The sequence below is a fragment of the Mustela lutreola genome, chromosome 1 (assembly GCF_030435805.1).
Source record: "Mustela lutreola isolate mMusLut2 chromosome 1, mMusLut2.pri, whole genome shotgun sequence".
NCBI classification, from domain to species: Eukaryota; Metazoa; Chordata; class Mammalia; order Carnivora; family Mustelidae; genus Mustela; species Mustela lutreola.
This window is the reverse complement of record NC_081290.1, coordinates 269,138,504-269,158,345: the sequence shown is the minus strand read 5'-3', so window position 1 is coordinate 269,158,345 and position 19,842 is coordinate 269,138,504.

Sequence of the window (19,842 nt, the reverse complement as noted above, 5' to 3'; positions counted from 1 at the left end):
TTTAAGAAACATTGTATTTGAGATACAAAGCTGTTTTATTATTTGGTTACAAGATAGCGTTATTCATAATCACACTGACTTGGCTTGTGTTAAAAGTTTGTTCTTCTGATTTTATGATTTTCTGCTTATGGAGGTTTGTAGTTAGAACAAGCCAAGTACTGTATTAAATTTTAAAACTTTAAGTATAGGTCCTTAACACATATAATAATTAGTCCTATGTTATTGCTATTATAGTGGAGTACGTCTTCACATATTGCAAGTGTCCTGTTAGGAAATAATTCTCTATAGGTCACTTGTGTTTCTGAAAATTTTATGAGCAAAGTCATTGGCTGTTTTCATCCTGGGTTGTCTTTTCAAGGATGCTTGTATAGCGGTCAGTCTTGGAAGATAAAATCTCTGTCAGGAGCAAAGGGCAGTTTTACCCACAACCATAGAAGAGAGGCATAGTGTCCAGAGTGCAGGCCAAACAGTCTTACCACCCATTAAAAATATTAGGGTTCTATAAGCTCAGTATCACTCTCCTAAATATAACCCTTTTGTATTGCCTTGTGGGAAATGGGATTTGGGGAACCTGCATAAATGTTGGCGTTCTGCCTGAAGCTCTTACCATGAGTAATAAAGTCTTTTGTTTCTGACCCAGGAGCCTCATGTCTTCTGTTAGCATATATGAAACTGTGACAAGCTACATTGTTGACTTATATGTAAGATAACATCTCAGACCTTCTGTAGCTTTTGACAGTTTCTCAACTAAACCATTTTGGGCTTCCCACCTAGATTAGCAATTTTAAGGCACACTAATTCTTAATTTTTTTTTTTTCCTTTTTTGGCAGGGGGAGGATTTAGACTTTAGAACAGTCTAGACTAATATAAAAAATCACCAATTAATGTTAAATGTCATCATATTTACATCAGGTTTAAAAGATAAAATAATTGAAACATCACAAATAAAGTTGAATTCTGCTTTGTCCTTTTCTTAGAACATTGCTTCCCTTTCCTTCCTGGAAGTGATCACTACTTTGATTTTGGTGTGTGTCTTTACATACCATAATTAATACTTTCACTATACATATACAAAAAAAGTATGTATTCCTAGATTGTGTTTTCAAAAAATTACATAATTTGTTTTATATTGTATGATTTTTTTCAACTATCTTTTCTCAACATTGCTTTAAGACCCACTTTTGTTGATAAATGATGATCTGGTTTATTAATTCTCTTTTGCTTCCTCATATAAATATAACATATTTTATTACTCTAAACACTACCAATTATACATTTGGGTTGTTTCCAGTATTTTCATGTTACAAACAATGCTGTGATGAACATCTTTATGTCTTGGCACAATGATAGCAAGTTACTCTGGGATAAGTAATCGAATGTGGCAGAATTGACACTGTGCCAGTCTGGGGCTTAAGGCAGTAAGGCAAGCTCTACTTTTGTTCTTTGGAGGAAGCCAGCCACTGCGTAAGAGATCCAGCTACTCTGAGACTGCCATGCTGTGAGGAAGTCCAAGCTAGCCACGTGGCGAGGCCACAAGGAGAGACTAGGAGAGAGGTGTCCCTCTAGCCTCCCTGCTGTTCTAGCCATTCTAGTTGAAGTGTCAGACATATGAGTGAAAAAGTCACCTTGGACATTCTAGCCATAGCAAATGTCACACGAAGCACAGGCAAGCTGTCCCCACGGAGGCCCTGCCAAAACTGTAGACTCAAAAGCAAAGAAATAGTTATTATTGGTTTGAGCCTTTATGTTTAGATAATCAAGACCTCCAATTTTTTTCTCGTAGGTATTTCTTTTCTTGTACTAATTAGAAAGTATTCTTTATATGTTATCTTTTATATACCGGTGCTCTAGTGAGGACTCTCAACTCATCAAGATATAAACCTAAATCCTTTTCCTAGTAACTGCTACCATTTATACTATGTGGAAGCCTCCTTTCCCACCAGCACAATATCTCAGCCTCGTCATTACTTTTCAGCCACATTCTGTTTTTAGAACAGACTTGTAGCATTGTCTAAGATTTGTCCCTGTGTTTTAAAACCTAAATCTCTTAGTTGGTTAAAAAAATCTTCTAGATTGCTCTTCTGAATCGGTGAGACTTGCAGCACTAGGAGGTTAGTGTGTGGGGGAGGGTGTGAGACATAACTCCTCTCACACACCGTGGGGTACTGGGCAGGCAGAAGTGAAGAGCCAGGTGGATGCTGCCGTGCTCCACTGCCTCTGAAGTGTTGAGGTTTAGTTCTTTTCTAAGTGATGTTTGACCTTGATGCCTGTGGGCTCCACAGGCTCCACAGATCATGGCTCTGACAGATCAAACAGATGATGATCTCCCTCTTGAGCTGCTTTGGAATGCACTGGGGTGGTGGTTCCTTACATGATTGGTTGCATCTTCCACTGATCCTCAATTGGCATCTTTGCAGAGCATGTCTTTGAGTTGAGTGTCTCTTTGCCTCTTGATACAACTGCCACCAGTGAGATGGTAGCCCCAGATTTGAGTCCTTTGGAAACCTGAACTCAGGGCATGGCTGAGGGAGTCCTAGCCTTCCTTCTTCTTGCCCTGCTGTGGCCCACCTTGCTATTGCTCCCAGTCCTCTCTTCTGCTACACCGTTAGTACAAGGGAGATTATTAGGTCACTGGCAATATGACCGGGAAGCAATATGACCTTCTTGCAGGGATTGTCAGACTTAACTAATCACTGTCCTAGTGTTCCCTTAGTTTGGGGTAGAAGAAGCCCCTCCTTCCTTTCTCTCAGAGAGAGGGGAGAGGTGAGGGAAGAGCTTCTATTCACAAAGACAACTTACAATTTCCTTCCAGTCACATATAAATTAGAAGTTTATGGGTTATAATAATATCAGTTCCTTTTTTTATTTTTAAGATTTCATTTTATTTATTTCCCAGAGAGAGAGAGAGAGAGTAAGAGAGCATGAGCAGGGGGAGCATGGCAGACAGAGGGAGAAGCAGACTCCCTACTGAGCAGGGAGCCCGATGTGGGACTCAATCTCAGGACCCTGGGATTGTCGCCCATGCCTAAGGCAGATGTCTAACCAACTGAGCCACCCAGGCATTCCAGTAATGTCAGTTCTTTTAAAACTGCACCTCTGGGGTGCCTGGGTGGCTCAGTGGGTTAAAGCCTCTCCTTCTGCTCACGTCATGATCCCAGGGTCCTGGGATTGAGCCCCGCATCGGGCTCTCTGCTCCGTGGGGAGCCTGCTTTCTCCTCTCTCTCTGCCTGCCTCTCTGCCTACTTGTGATCTCTGTCAAATAAATAAATAAAATATTTACAAAAATATAAATAAAATTGCACCTCTCAGGAAGATCTGAAGAGAGGGACTAGTTCTGAAAGCTGGAAGTTTCTGATCTTGAATATGTGGTTCTTGGCTCAGCTGGACTTTTGTTTCCTTAACAGCATTCTTTCATATAATTAATTCTTTGTTATACATATTGCAAAGATCTGCTCCCAAACTGTTGCTTGGCTTTTAATTTTGCTTATTGTGACTTTGGTCTTGCAAACGTTTTATCTTTGAGGTCAATTGTATGTGTTAGCTAAGATTTCCTTTCACACTCTAAAGTCATAAAGTCATTCTCTTTATTTTCTCTAACAGTCATACAGTTCTGATTTTTACATTTAGGTTTCTCACCCATGTGAAATGTAAAAAATTTGTATATGATATGATAAAGAGATACAATTTATTTTATTTGGAAAGCCAATATTTCCAACATAATTTACTGAATAGTCTATCTGTTCCCCAGGAATCAAAAATTCTAGTTTTGTCTTTCATCACATTTCCATATGTGCACTGCCCTGTTTCTGGCATCCTTATTCTGTTTCCTTAGTATATTGGTCCTCTTTGAAGCAAAAGTATACTGCTTTAAGTACTATGGCTTTATGTATCTTAATATCTAGTAAAGCAAGTCTCCCATCCTTTTTCCCAGAGTAATTTTGATTATTTGACCCTTTATGCCTGCATATGAATTTTAGAATTCACATATCAGTTCCATGAAAAAACTATACTGAGAGTTCGATTAGCAATGCACTGGATTTATTTATAGACTAAGTTGAGTATGAACTAACTCATTAATGTAAAAAAATTAATTAGGTAATTGCCTCGCAATCTAAATGCAGGAAAGTTTCCATTTAGCATATAATTTATCTTTCTTATTTTGCAGTGTTTGTATATAAAACTTCATCTGTTGTCATGGTCAATACCTAACACAAAGCTTCTCTCAATAAATATTTGTGGAATTAATGACTAGACCATCTGTAGACATTTCTGCTAGATCTGAGCAGAAGGTGTATGCTTAACTGACTGAGCCACCCAGGTGCCCCTTTTCTGTATAATTGAAACTCTATACACTTTGATAATACCGTCCTGTTCCCCCCACTCCCACCAGCCCCTGACAGTCACCATTCTACTCTCTGCTTCTAAGAGCAACTATTTTAGATTCCTCATATAAGTGATATGATGTAATATTTATTTGTCCTTCGATGTCTGGCTTAGTTCACTGGTATAATGTCCTCTAGGTTCACCCATGTTGTTGCAAATGTCGGAATTTTCTTTTCTTTCTTTCTTTTTTTTTTTTTTTTTAAGCTCAGTAATATCCTATTACATGTCTCTGTGATATTTATTCATCCATCCAGTGATAGGCATTGGATTGTTTCCACTCTTGCTTATTGTGAATAATGCTGAACATGGGGGTGTAGATATCTCTTTGAGATCTTGTTTTCATTTCCTTTGGATATGTACCTAGAAGTGATGTTGCTGGATCATATGGTAGTTCCATTTTTTAATTTTTGGAAGAACCTCCATACTCTTTTTCACAGTGGCTGCATCAGTTTACATGCCTGCCAGTAGTATGACAAGTTCCCTTTTCTTCATATCCTCATTAACATTTGTTCTCTTTCACCACTTTGGTTAAATTTATTCCTAAGTATTTTATTCTAGTGATGATATTGTAAATGGGATTGTGTTCTTTCTTTTTTAAAAAAATTTATTTTTTCAGTGTTCCAAGATTCATTGTTTATGCACCACACCCAGTGCTCCATGCAATGCGTGCCCTCCACAATACCCACCACCATCCACCACCCCTCTCCCCTCTAAAACCCTCAGTTTGTTTTCTTAATTTCTCCTTCTGATAGTTCATTGTTAGTCTATAGAAACACAACTGATTTTTGTATATTGACCTTTAGCCTGCAGTTTTGCTGAGATCACGGCTGCCATAACAAAGTACCAAAAACTGAGTGGCTTAGAGTGATAGAAATTTATTGTCTAAAGAACTCCTTTATTTTTTTGACAGGTAGTTAAGGTGACTTGAATTCTGTCTAATGGGACCATGTGATAGAGAAATAAAATGAGGCATTTCTTTGTTGATCATGTCCTTTGTTGATCTGATCAGGGAAATCAGTCTTTAAAAATCCCTTAAAGCATTTTCATTTAATTAAGGGATCAAATTAGAGACTGAAGAGGGCATATTTAACCTCAGTAGCTCCTATGTTCTGTTACCTACTTTAATTTGAATTTGGAAGTGACGGACACAGGCGGTCATTAGATGCATGGCTACACATTCTGATTTTGTGATATCATCTTGAAGTCTGATGCTTGAAAATAAATTCACTGTAAGCTTTGAATATGAGATTGTAGTGCATATGTCTCCTTCCTTTCTGATTATCCCTTACCTGAATCCTTTCTTCCCGTGTTTGGGGAATCTTCTCTTTCCTGCTCTGGATCTTATTAGGAGGCTGAGCTGTGTCCTACTACAGAAGCTGAAAGTGCCCAGTCCTTACTTTCCTAGCCTTCACTGCTATTCCCAGTAGGGGTCAGAGGACCTCTCTGACTGCAGTGCTGCAAGAAGACTAGAAGCTGCAATGATAGTGGTGGTGGCCAGTGTTTGCTCAGAGCAGTGCTGATGGTGCAAGGCTGTGTTTGGTGGCAGAATCAATGGTGTCTTCCCCAGACCAACCACGTGGCATCTTTGGTAGCTGCTCCTGGCTGCACAGCTTCAGCAAGGCTTTCGTGCTGTACCATCTGTATGGTACAGCATGTACCAGATGTATGTGCTGTACCATATGTACCAGATATGTATCATATGTGGCTGGCCTTAAGCCTGGTTCTTTAGTCATTGTGGTGAGTCTGAGATAAATTCATTTCTCTGCTTAAATCAGCCAATAATGACTGTCACAGTTTTCAACTAAGAAGTGTGACACATCCAGGAATGTTGAGCATTTAACTGACCCACCTGTAATGAAATGTTAGATGGAGGGACCAAAATAAATTGCTCAGAGCTGGGTGTGTCATGAAGACTAGTCTTGTACCTTAGCTGCATTGCTGGCTTTGACTTAGGCTTTTTGTGTCCTTTTCTAAGTCTCATTTATTCATTCAACAAATGTTTCTTGACTGCCTGTGTATGAGTTTCCTATGGCTGCTATAACAAATTACCTCAAACTTGGTGGCTTAAAGAAACACAGACTTATTCTCTTATGTTTCTGAAAGCTAGACGTTCAAAATCAGTTTCAATGGGCTCAAGTCAAGGTCTGGGAAGGGCTGGTCTCTTCTGGAGTCTCCAGGGGACAGTGTGTTTTCTTGTCTTCTCTAGTTTCTAGAAGCTGCATCATCATTCCAACCTTTTACTTGTGATGTCACATTGCTTTGTCCTCTTCTGTAGTCCGATCTCCCTCTGCCTTCCCTCTTACCTGGATGCTGTGATTACATTTAAGCCCCACCCACATAATCCAGGATAATCTTCCCATCTTGAGATCCTTAACTTAATCACACCTTCTGAAAGACCCCTCTCCCCTTGCTAAAGGCTTGTTTAAGTAACCTGATGTCCCCACAGCACCCCCTCTCCCCTTGCTGAAGGCTTGATTGTCCCCATAGCCGGATGGCAACACATACCAGGATGTCTATTGTCTGTGATCACCCGGTCTGTCAAAAGAAAAGACAAATGAGGAATAGAGTGTACCTGGGACTTTCCAGAGTGCTGAACCAAGGCCCACCAGAACAAACCGTTGTGTCCTTGCCTTAAACCCAGTGCCTGACAATGCTTGATTTAAATTTACCAATCAGATTCCTGTAACCAAGCATCTGCTTCTGTAAGACTATTTTCCCGCCACCGCTTCCTGCCACCCCAACCCTTGCCCTATATAATCTGTTCCCCAACCTAGCCTGGCACGCTCAGTCCACAAAGGCTGATGCGTCTGCAGGCGCCTGTGTAACCAATAAACCTCTTGCAACTTGCATCCAGTGGAGGCTTGGTGTCTGCTTCCTGGTGCGGATCGAGGGTCCTTCACTTCAAAGTGGCTTTTGCCAATAAGTAACATTCCCAGGTTCCATATATGAGGACCTAGATGTCTTTGGGGGCTATTACTTGGCTTACTGCACTCTGCTATATACTGTATGTTGGGAATATAAGGTGAGGAAGATAAATATTCAATTTGCACTTCTGGTGTAGATGGGGCACACACATTTAAATAAAAATTACAGAAATAATTTTGCAAGTTTACTTATGATAAGTGCTTGGAGGAGAAATACAAGATGGGAAGGGAGATTGTAAAGGACTGATTGCCAGAGTCCAGGGCGGCCATGGAAAAGTTTGGTAAAAAATAATATTGGCTAACACTACATGTAGGCACTGTATTCCATGGGCTACGTATATTCATAAATTTAATTGTCGCCACTGCCTATGAAGTAGGTATTTTATGATCTGTACATGAATAAACTGCAACACGGATATTGGAAGTAATCTGCTCAAGGGTCTGTGGCTGGCTAGCAGAGCAAGCAACATTTATGAGACTGACGCGCTACCTACTGCACTAACGAGGCACCTAGAGCAAGCAACATTTAAAGCAGTCCTTATGTGGTGGATTTTGGTGGTTTTGCTGGCCTCCCATTATTGTGTTATGTCCTGATTTCCTTTGGAGGAATTTGTACTCCTCATTGGACTCTACCTTCCCCTAGGAAGGGTTGGACACATGCTACAGATAAAACAAAACAAAAACACCCAAATAGCTGAGGATGATCCACCTTCTAGAGGAGTCTGTCAGTCCCTGCCAGCTTTACCTCTTAGGCTTCTCGGCCTCTGTTCTTTTCCGGCTGTGTTTTAAAACTACTTTTTTTTTTTTTTTTTTTGTAGTCTTTGATTGTGTGAGCTGCTGCCTGTCTTCCCAATACATTCATTTCCTGCTTAAGTTTCTGCTGGCTTCTAATGATAGAGAACAAACTGAGGGTTGCTGGCAGGTAATGGGTGGGGGAATGGGCCAAATGGGTGATGGGGATTCAGGAGGGCACATGTTACAATGAATACTGGGTGTTATATATAAGTATGAATCGCTAAATTCTACTCCGGAAGCCAGTGTTACACTAGATGTTAATTAATTAGAATTAAATAAAATTTTGAAAAAAAAAAAAAGTTTCTGCTGCTTACACCTAAAGCACTCTTGGAATTAGCCAGGTGAGGATGGGAGTAGACGCGCAGTTGCAAGGCAGATGGAAGAGAGTGTAGTCGAGATGATGAGCCTCGTATAAACTTTCTGAGGAGCTGTGAGGAAGCCATGTGGCTGGAACTGAGTGAGGTGGAGGGTGGCATGAAATGAAGTTCAAAAGGTTGACGGGAGCTGGATGTACCTGTGCACAGAGCCTGGCACGGGGCCCAATCTCACCACCCTGAGATCATGACCTGAGCCAACGTCAAGAGTCAGCCACTTAACCAGCTGAGCTACCCAGGCACCCCTGAGGCTTTACCTTAAGGGTAATTCTTTATTGCTCATTCATTTGTTTGTTTGTTTTTAAGCAAGATACTTATAACTAATGTATTTTGCCAGTTGGACTCAGTGGGGTACAAGTAGAAAGCAACTGTATTCTTTTTTACCACTTTCTGTTAAACTTGCTCCATGGAGTCATTTTCCCCTGGATTCCGGATGAACTCTTGGCTAAGGACCATTCCTTTTCTGGTCCCTCTAAGATACGAATAAATGATCCTTTTAAGTTGTGAAGTGTCTAGTTCAGTCTAATATCAAACTCCATGTTTTCATCCCATTATAAAGTTCTCTCTTAGCCAAGGCCTAAAGCAGGCTTTGAACCTGCTTCTGGAAAGATGTGGTCCTCTGCTTGCCTACGTTGCTTTTCTCCCCCTTCTTGCCTACTGATTGGGCTACCTCTGGCTCCTGCAGGATTGGAGGTAGGGCAGGGACAAGGCTCTCCCTCTCCGAGGGATTTCTTTAATGTTCCTGTAGTTTCCTCATTGTCAATAGTGTTTTTCTTGCTAGGCACTAATGATCTACCTCATCCCTACTTCCAATCTCTAACTTTTGCCAGTTCATAGTTAGCCTCTCTCTGCCGGGCTCACCCTCCACCCCAAGTGGTCGTTATGGAGAAACACTTTGCAAGGCGACTCGGGGTTGCGCAGCCTACAGGATTCAGGCTCACTGTCTTACCAAACGAGAGGGCAGTTGTTTGCCATAAGCCTCACCTAGTCTCCTTTACGCTGGCCAGATTCTCGTTTTCAGACTTTTTCAGGCATGCTTCAGTTAATGTTCTCCCAGATTCCAGAGGGCCAGTACCAAGCTCTTTAGATATTTCTTCTGAAGCTACCTCATGCATGGAAATACCCCAGGATCTATCAAGCTTTCCTTATTAATTCTCGATTGGCTGATCGAGCCTATTGGGCTGAGATTTGTAAACCTCACTCTGGACGATCCTCTTTGCAAACCTAGGACTTGTTCTATAATGTGGGAGTAATTGGCGTCTATTGTTCCGAACTCTGGAGCTTCAGTCCAACCTGAGACAATAGAAAAGTACCATTTTAATATTCTCTTGCCAAGAGATATGATCAGATGCCCAATATTTGTATAATTTTAATGAATACATGCTCTGGTCACATTACTTCCCCCGGCGTCCATATAAAACAAACAAAACACCAAATATTCTTATATAAAAAATAAGAATATTTTGTAAATCTGACCAGATTTTGGTTTCTTTGGTCTAGACAGTATTAAATTAGTCAAACATCTCAGTATTCCACAGGAAGTGTGGGACCCTTTCTTTTGGTTAAAAAAAAAAAAGACAATCAGCTGTCATACACTTGAATGTGGACCAAACATTTAAATATTCAGTAGAAATTTGGATGTATTGTATAAAGCACTCAGCAAAGTGGAAAGCCCTCTGACCACTTTCAAAATAATCCAAGCAAACAGCAATTAGGGATCTATTCTATTTTTTTCCATTTGTTCATAGCTCTCACCGGGACATAACGTGAGCTCCCATGCATATTGGGAGGGAAATGGACAGCACTTTGATTGTTCCTTACTTTGATATGTGACTGTCAGGGTTGCAAATAATGTGCCTGCAAAAGAAAATTGCCTCCTGGTGCACCTGAAGATGGAATTTTAAAAAATGTTTCTTCCTCCTTCCTTTTCTCTTTCCATTTACTCAGCATTACGTGACTCTGTTGTTAAGCATCCGGGGAGAAAAAGGAACTGTTTATGGTGGCTCCAGTGGGATAAGTCTGACCAAGAGGAAGGAGGCAACATAGCAAGGGGAGTGTTTCCAACATTTATTTAGTATATATTTATTAACCACCTATTGGGCACAAAGAACATAAAACATGGTGACTACTTGCTAGAAGCTTTTAATCTAGTTGTGAGGATAGGACATACATGTACCATAGTTAAATTCAAGGTTTGTGGTATTGAAAGCAGAGTCCTCCCATACTGTGAGCCTGAAAAAGGCAAAGCTACAGCCAAGAAAGTGGTAGAAGCTACAGAGGGAGAGGTCTGGGTTAAACGTAAGGTTCTAACCAAGCTGACCAAAGATGGGTTGGACCACCTGATGTGAAGGGGAGTTTCTTGTCCTTCAAGATATTTCACCCAAACTGAATGAGCACTTAGCAGGAGCATTTGTAGAGGACATTATTGCATCCGAGGAGTGGTTATTCCACATGACCTTTAAAATACTCATATGACTTCATGATGCCTTGATTTTGTGAGTCCTGAAGACTGAGCATGCATGGGCTCATCAATGCTTAGGAAAGAATTTATAGGGACAGAAGAAGGGAGGGAGGAGGGAGGTCCAGTTAGAAGAAATACTACGAGATTAATGAAAGGTCTGGAGCTTTTGCTTGTCCATATTTTGCAAGGGGAAACTACATTATCCCTAATCACATTTAAGGGAAGTTTACACAGGAGTTTAAGAAACAATAGCTTAATGTCTCTTTGCTTTGGAAAATTCGGCATAATTGACCCATAAAGTCAAGCTTGAAGGATGAGCTAGTGTATTTGTCCAGTTCACTTAAACAAAATTTTGCTGAGTGTGTACTACGCTGCAGGCATCAGGCACTGGGAGAGCAGAGATGAAGAGACACGGTTTCTTCTCTTGAACTGCTTATTGTTGAATAGGAGCTTTTAAAGAGCTCATCCTAAAATACTTCCTAATGAAGACCTACATTTACTTTCTCCAAAGTTTTATAGGCACTTTAATAATAGCTATATTTATAGCTATAATATATAGCTATATATTATAGCTATACTTTATAAATATATAGCTGTATATTTATAGCTATACTTCAAAGTGTGAGATATGATGTTAGTCTTTTTCTAGTTTTCATGACAACCCTTCAATGTAGATATTATCTTTGTTTTTCAAAGAGAAAATTGGAGCTGAGAGAGGCCAAGTATATTGCCCAGCCATTAGTAAATGGCTAATTGAAAACTTAGCCACTAAATTGATTGAGTGTGTACCATGCTCTAGGTGCTGGACACACAACATCTTAGGCAGTCTTCACACCATTGGAGAAGAGATGTCTTACTGTCACCCCAGTTTTATGGTCAAGAAAACAAAGACCAATACAATTAAACTTCCCAGAGTCCCATAGTCAGTGTTATGGATTGGATGTTTATATTGCTCTCAAATTTATGTGTTGAAATCCTATCCTCTAATGTGATGATATTAGTAACAGGTGGGGTCTTTGGGACGTGATTAAAGTCATGAGAGCTCCACCCTCATGGGGCTGGTGATCTTAAAAAAGACACTCCAGAGAGCTCCCTTTCCTTTTCTGCCCTGTGAGGATGCAGCATGAAGGAAGATACCTAATGAACAAGGACCTCACCAGACAGTGGATTCTGATGGGGCCTCCATCTTGGACTTGGCAGCCTCCAGAAATGTGAGAAAGACATTTCAGCTGTTTACAACCACCCCCCGCCTCCACCAGTCTATGGTATTGTTGGAGCAGCCCAAAAGGACTAAAATAGTCTGTCAGTACAGAGCAGAGCCTATATTTGGCCAAGTGTGCTTGGTTCCAAACCTGACGGTCTTTAACTACTGTGCCACAACCTTTCCTCTCCTCTCTCTGCTACAGAGGCCAGGGTTTTCCCTTGGCTCTGCTTTGCTTCTCCCTTTACCCAAAAAACAGAGTGAATGACAAAACCATTTTGAGCATTTTCTTGAAGGGCCAGGAGTGAACTTGACCGGAGGAGAAATTCCCATTAGAATTCTGAGGCTCAGCATACAGCAGTGGCACCAGGGAGGTAAAAATGCCATGCTAATTAGGCAATTACTGAAACTCATGATTAAAACATGAGGTTGCCTTTCTAAGAGAATCCCTGGAATAAGTGGTATTCTTCATTTTGCCTTGGAGCCTGGTCGATCAACGTCTAAGAAATTCACCTTCCTCTGCTGGAGAAATGATGTGGGAAGCAAAGACTGTTTTATCCATTGTCTCTTGGGATACTGATGACAATCCTTTGGAGATATATGAGGGAAATTTGGTTTGGGGTTTTAATGGCCAGTTAATCAGATCCCTCATTGTTTTGAGTCCTGTATGGTGTGTGCAAAATATATACAGAAGTCAGGAATTCCAGTCTCAGGTGGATTGCTTGGATTGGATCTCAGGCCTTGGATCTGTGCCCAAATGCCCCTCCTCATTACCCGCCCTCCCCCCAAAAAAAACACTCCTGCTGCAGCTGGACCCTGGGGTCTGCATTTAGGAAGGGCTGGGCTTACGGCCAGCTGATGTAGTTGCTTCATACCTGATGAATCCAGGGAACCTGGGAGATACATCAGGAGGTGTTTTATTGACAAAGTCACAGGGAGAGCGAGCAGGATAGTTTCACTACAGTGCCTGATCTTGTTCTTTGAATCCATTGCCCTCTCCTGATGTGACAGGTAGAGAATTTGAGGCGTCAAGAAATTAAAGTTTTGAAATTCACGCATAACATGCCAATGGAAGGGGGCTTAGAGCTCAGGGGGGTCAGACCCTTTCTGTTGCAAATGTGCCCGGTGCCTTACAGAGAGGAAATGTGACTTGTCTAAGGTCTCACTGCCAGAACGAGACACTCAGGTCTTATGACTCCTTCTGGGGCTCTTGCTGGAGCCTCACAGAATTCTCCTTTTTAACACTGTGATCCCTCTGCTTTTGGCTTGTGAGCAGAGTCTTCTGGATTCTGGTCGTGTCCCTGAGCATCTTTTCTAAATTCGGAGAGGAGGATGGTGAATAATGTCTGCCCCTCAGTGTTCTTGTGAAAACCAAATGAATTTGTATCTATGCAGATTGTGATTGTAACATATTCAACAGATATTAGAATCTTATTTTTGAGGTCATCACTCTCACTTCTGTCCTTTCAGATGGGCCCCTTTGAGCCAGGTGGGACACAGTTGGCTCTGGAGGAAGCTGAGCTACTGGAGGAACAGAGCTGAGTGTTGAACCACAGTGTTGTGGTTCTCAGTGCCGGCTGCACATGGAAATCACCTGAAGAGTTTAAAAAAAAAAAAAAAAAACCAATGCCTGGGCATTGTCCCCAGACCAATTAACTCATAATCTCTGAAGGAGAGACTACTCACTGATCTAATTTTAAATAGATCTGATAATGTAGAAAGGTGGACAGCCGCAGCCTTAGTGACCTCACACATTCATTTTGTAGCAGTGACACTCTCTTGGAATGTAGACGGGTGATTGAATTTCCTGGTGGATCATCTGTCTCTTAATGTTGGAAACCTAAATCCAAGCCTCATTGGAGTCTTGTGTGAGCTTCTTCACAATATTTATGACAGTTCTTTACCTATGCATAGGGCTTGCCCTCTCTTGATGCCGTTTACTTTTTACAATAGCCCTGTGAAGTCGATAACTATTGGTCTCATTTCATGAAACGGAAAAATGGCGTTCTTACGCAACCCTGCATGGAAGCAGATACCTCTCTCTGCTGCTCTTTAGAAGAAAGGATTGCATCAAGTGGGTGGGTCAGAAGCTTATCTTTATCCCCACTCTGACAACAGCATCTTTCCATTTGGGAATTCATGAAGAACATCCCTTTTGATCAAGTAAGCTTGTTGTTAACACCCAACAAGACCTGTGGTCAACTGTTGTGAAGATTGTACACTATCCAAGCCTAAGAAATACCAATTGCTTTACATTTGTGTGAATGGTACCCCCAGCTCAAGGGCAGTGCCCAGGCTCGGTGGCTGCTTATCCTGAACCCTAATGTACCGAGAGGTGCTGTCTGGATCAGGAGGCTCTCTCTCTGATAAGGTCTAAAAGATGCTGGAACAATCCCCAAATGCTGCCCTTCCACTGTAGGTCAGATGCTAACACAACATGAAATCAGAGTGTGATCTGTTTCTTTAACATTATCTTCTCCAGGCTTTTTCATTTTAAAAGCACGTACCCTTAGGAACAAGAAACTGTTTTGGGCTCTTAAATGAATCTTCTCTTATATGTTTAGGAATTGGTAATTCATACAGAATAGGGGTTTATATTTTTTCAAACAGTCTTTGCATTGCCTTCTGTGATGTAGGCATTTCTCTTTCCAGTTTACATAGGAGCCAACCAGGGTTCAAAACAGTCACTGTCTTGACCCGAGTTGAACTCTTTTTCTTTGAGTTTTTTGAGTTTGTTTCTAGATCTGAGACTTTTCCCGCTGTCTCCTACTGATAAGAATAAGGTTTTATTTTATTGTCCTTGACTACATGCATTCCAGAAACGTGTGCATTCAAGCAAACATTCTGTTGGCGATGGTCCTGAGGCTGCAGTACTGTCGGTGCTCAGGAGGGCCCTATGGGGTGACTCCTCTAGTTTGGATGTGACATCACATGAAATAATTTATGCTGTTTCCTAAGTAAGAAACTTTACATGGTGGACAAGTTTCTTCTTTAAATTAGTATGGAGGCTGGGATAATGATATATATTAAAATATCTTAGGTTTCATTGAAAAACTCATGAATGGGAACATGGCTAGACTATTTACTCAATTATCTCCTCTTTGAATATACAATCTGCTCAGAGAAAACCAATATTTTTATTGATTTTAAGTACATTCTTTTAAAATATATTTTAAATAAATTATAATACAAAGAATATAAGCAGTAAAGAGTATGGACTTTGGGGTCAGTCCTGAGTTCAGATGGGCTTCTCCTTACTGGTGTCTTTGTGATTTGAAGTAAGTCATGGGGCATCATTTATTCTCACTTTTCTCATCTGTAAAATGGGCTAATTACATTTATCTCACAGGATAATTAATCTAAAGCATAGAACACATAGAAATTCCTCAAAAATGTTAATTTATTTACATCATTCTTGCATTAAAACTCTTTAGTTTCATTATTATGAGAGTTTCATTACTATAATATAATTAGATTGCTGAAAAAAGAAGTCTGGGTAGATGGGCTTTCTCAATGTTCATGTATTCATAACTAATTCAGTTACAAAGAATGATCTTTCTAAAACACAGAACTTATTTCTGGCTCTTCTACCTAACGCTCATCAAAGGCTCCCTATGACCTACTAAATAAAGCCCAAATCCATTAGGCTGGTATTCCAGACCTTGCAACTCTCTGCCCTTACCTCCTCCTCCCTTTGCTCCATCTGTGCTCCCCTGAATGACGTTCTTCCTTGGATTCAGCGTGCTGTTTCATGCTTCTCTGCTCCCTTAGTCAGCAAGCTCCTTCCCATGACTTTTCACTTGCCAGACTATAATTCTTTCTGTCCTCAAGGCTCTCCTCTTCAGAGAAGCTTCTTTTGATCCGTCTCTTTTCCCAAACACAAGTCATCACTGCCTCCTTTGTCTTGCCCCTGTCCTTAGCACATCCATTGGCTGAGGCACGTTCTACAACCTCTTCTAGACTGTGAGCTCCTGAAGGTTGGGATCAGCATCTTCAACTTTGGTATCTGGAGCCCGGCACAGTACCTGGCATAGAGCAGCTGTGGACTGACCTTAATTGACTGTAACAACTCAATGTGCTTAGCGTTTTCCTAGAGGTATGCATGAAAGGTTCTGGTAGTTCAGGGGAGAAAAGCTCTCAGCTCCTGAGCATACCAACTATGGGGAAGTTCCTTAAGTTCTGGGATCTTCAGTCCTTTATCTATAGAGATGACAAAATAATAAATAGTACCTACTTAATAGACCTGTTGTGCAGATTAAATGTAAATCTTTAATGCATGTGAAGCACATGTCTGACATGAAGTATCTAGAAAACTGTTGGCTAGTATAGCTATTATTTTTCATTAAAAATAAAAATTATAAGAGGTGAACTGATTTAAACAGTGTCACAAGGTTAATAGGTCATCAGATGCCAAGTTGGGTACTCTTTCCACTCTATCATAGCTTCTTCTTGATTCACGTGTCTCTCAGTGACCTACTACAGGGGCCCTAACATTTCCATCCCCCGGGGAAAAGATTTCTTTCCACAAAGGGGTTAACCAGCCATGCATCATCACTTGTTAATACATCACAGCTGTGTTGTCGGATGGGTTACGTTGTGCTGTCAGGATGGGTCCTTTGCAGAGCAAGAGCTAGCTTGTCAGTCCTGGCTGCGGTTGAGATATAAAGAGTAGGTTCAGACCCCTGGGGATCCCCCCCAACAGAGGCTGGCTTGGGTGAAGTCTGCGGTGGATGGGAAGGAGGAAGACTTCCCAGTCTTACCTATAAAATTGGGAGAAGAATGGCTGTTTTACAGTCCCGTTGTGAGGATAATATGAGATAACTATAATAGGTATCATTTATTAAGCAAATACCGTCTACATGTATTACCTCAGTCCTCCCGATGACAACATGAACTGGTTCTAGGATTATCCCTATTTTACAGAGGAGGAAACTGAGGCCCAGAGAGGTTATTTGTTGGCCAGTTACTAGGTAGCAGAATCAGAATTTGAGCTCTACTTCTGTGCACTGAGATAGTATATGGGAAATGCCTGACCTGAGTGGGATTTATCCCAAACTTTCCCTTTCAAAGAATGGAGTCTTCTTTGTTTTCATAATTTTTTAGCTATTTCCTGAGAAAGAGTATCTGAAATTCTATAAGCTCTCAACCTACCTCTGTCTGTGAGCCTCACTGTTGTGAGTGCTTGTAAGAAATGAGCTGCCTTCTTTCCTAGACAGTGGGGTCTTGGAAGTGCAAGGAGAAAGAAGATGAGGCAGGCAAGGCAGGCACAGACCACAGGGGATGGGTAGGTAGCAGGGAGGGGGGCATGTTAACCCTCTTGCTGGCTGACCCCCCCTCCTTAACACAGGATAGGCTCCTACCAAGGGGTTCAGCTAAAGCCCAGAAAGCTTCACTGAGTTTTGCTGACTTCCTGAAGCTTAATTATAGCCAGCCAGTGAGTGGAGCTAAAGCTTCATGAGATTGCTGCTTGTCCAGCTGACCTGCTGGGGAATTCCTGCCTGAGCCTTTCCCCTCTGTGTGTGTCTGCCAAACAGTCCCACTGAAGAGCTTATCTCAGCCTGGCAGAGCAGAGGGTCACACTGCCCACCCCTCCCTCAACTTGTTCTCCTTTCTTAGCCATGGCCCTTCACATTCTCGGGGCTAAATCCATGCAGCATCAGCTGGGTGCTTATTAAACTCTCTACACTGGAGAGAAATGGAGCTGAAGAGATCCTTTTTCTTATTCTTGGTGCAAAGAATGAGCACACACAGGCATTTTAACTCCGTAAGCCAGGCAGTTTGTTTAAACCAAGAGTTGCAAACTCAAATGCTTGCAGGACCCGATGGGGAACATTATGGAAAGAGGCAAGCTAGGTGAAGACAGTAGAGACTGGTGGGGATTATGGCAGACTGGAAAGCTCTTGTGCTTTCTCAGAAATGGGCAGTGGCTCTCCAGCTCCAGTCTTTGCAGCCTGCGGGGAATGCAAATTGAGGGTTTCCTGATCCTCTGACATTTCAGGAGACAGTGTAGAGCTGGATTTTGTGTGAACTTTCTTAATTTTTAAAACATTGTTTGGGACATACAAAATACCTCTTGATTTGTGTATAGGTTGCCATTTGAGAATGCTGTTTGAAGTTGTGAGGTGAAGTCTCCACTCAGGCTACTTTTTCTTCCCTTTTCCCTATCACTTGGCCCTGTTTGATTTCAGCAGAAGTGGCTGTCAGTCAGGAACCTTATTGGTCTGGGGAAGAAGCTATTTGGGAAAACCTGAGCACAACAGGTTTCGTTTTGCCCATTAACTCATTCACTTATTCAACAACCACCAACTATTTTAGACACCATACTCTGGGGGGGCAGGAGTGAACTGGTATAGCTCTCAAGGAGCTCATGGTCTCAGAGGAGAGGTGAGCAAGATGGCTGCTCTTACTGGTTCAGAGTGGTCAAGGCTTTGATGGCTGCCTGAAAGACCCATAGGAACATGAATGAGAGAATTCTTAGCTCCACCAAAGGGAATCAGGAAAGGATTTTTGGAAGATATGGGAGGTGTGAGGGGGAGGACTGAAGGGGAAGAAGGCGATGGATTTGAGTGAGTGGGGAAAGTAGGTAACAGGGGTTGGGAGGGCCTTCCAAATAGGGGGAACAGGGTGAGCTTGGTTTTAATCGTGTGGTAGAGCATGTTGTGTTTAAGAAATGTCAAGTCATCTTTGTGAGGTGCTGGTCTGGATTAGCTATGGAAGATGCTGGGGGAGTTGTCTGGAGTTAGGTTGGGAATGGCCCTATGAGCTATCCTTATTCTATCTGATAAACTCTGCAGAGCTACTGAAGTTGTATAAACCAGGGGAGTCCCATGGTCACATGTGTTTTAGAAAGAGCATTCTCCCTCACCATAGAGACCGTGGACTCCAAGAAACAAATTGAGGATTTTAGAGAGGAGGAGTGTGGGGGAATGGGTTAGCCAGGTGTTAGGTATTAAGGAGGTCATGTATTGCTTGGAGTTCTGGGTGTTACACATAAATAATGAATCTTTGAACACTACGTCAAAAACTAATGACATACTATATGGTGACTACCATAGCATAATAAAAGATAATAATAAAAAAAGGAAAGATCGTCATTATAGAGAAGCATGATTTGGAATGCCAGGCTGTCGGTGGGGGGGAGGTTATAGGGAATCATGGGATAGGGTAGAGAGCAGACAAGGAAGAAGGTCAACAAGCTAGGATAGGGTTCTCAATCCTAGGTAGACCACCTATGGCTAAACCTATCTCAGGCTAAGTAGATCAGAATTTCTGGGTTTGGGGTCCCAGCCTTGGGATTAAAAGTTTGCTGAGTAGTTGGGAATCACTGGCAAGGAGACCATTGCCTCGTGGAGGCAAGTCTCAGAGAGAAGGCAGACATTGCTGGGGAATCCTTGTATCTCAGGGCTGGGGAGACTGTGCCCCTTATCCTGTCCAACAGCTCTGTGTCGCAGATGAGCCCCTGAGACCCTGAAGGAATATTTGCCGCTACATCAGGTAAGGAATATTCAAAAAATTTTGATTATTACCTTGTGTTGGAAGGAGTCTGGGGTTTGAAGCTAAATGACTCTGGTTTTGAATCCTGCCTGGGGTACTCATTGGCTATATGCCGGACAAGTCGTTTGACCTCTCTCAATTGCATTTCCTCATATTTAAAATGGAATTAATAATACCTGTCCTTGAAAGTTGTGGTGGGGATTAATATTT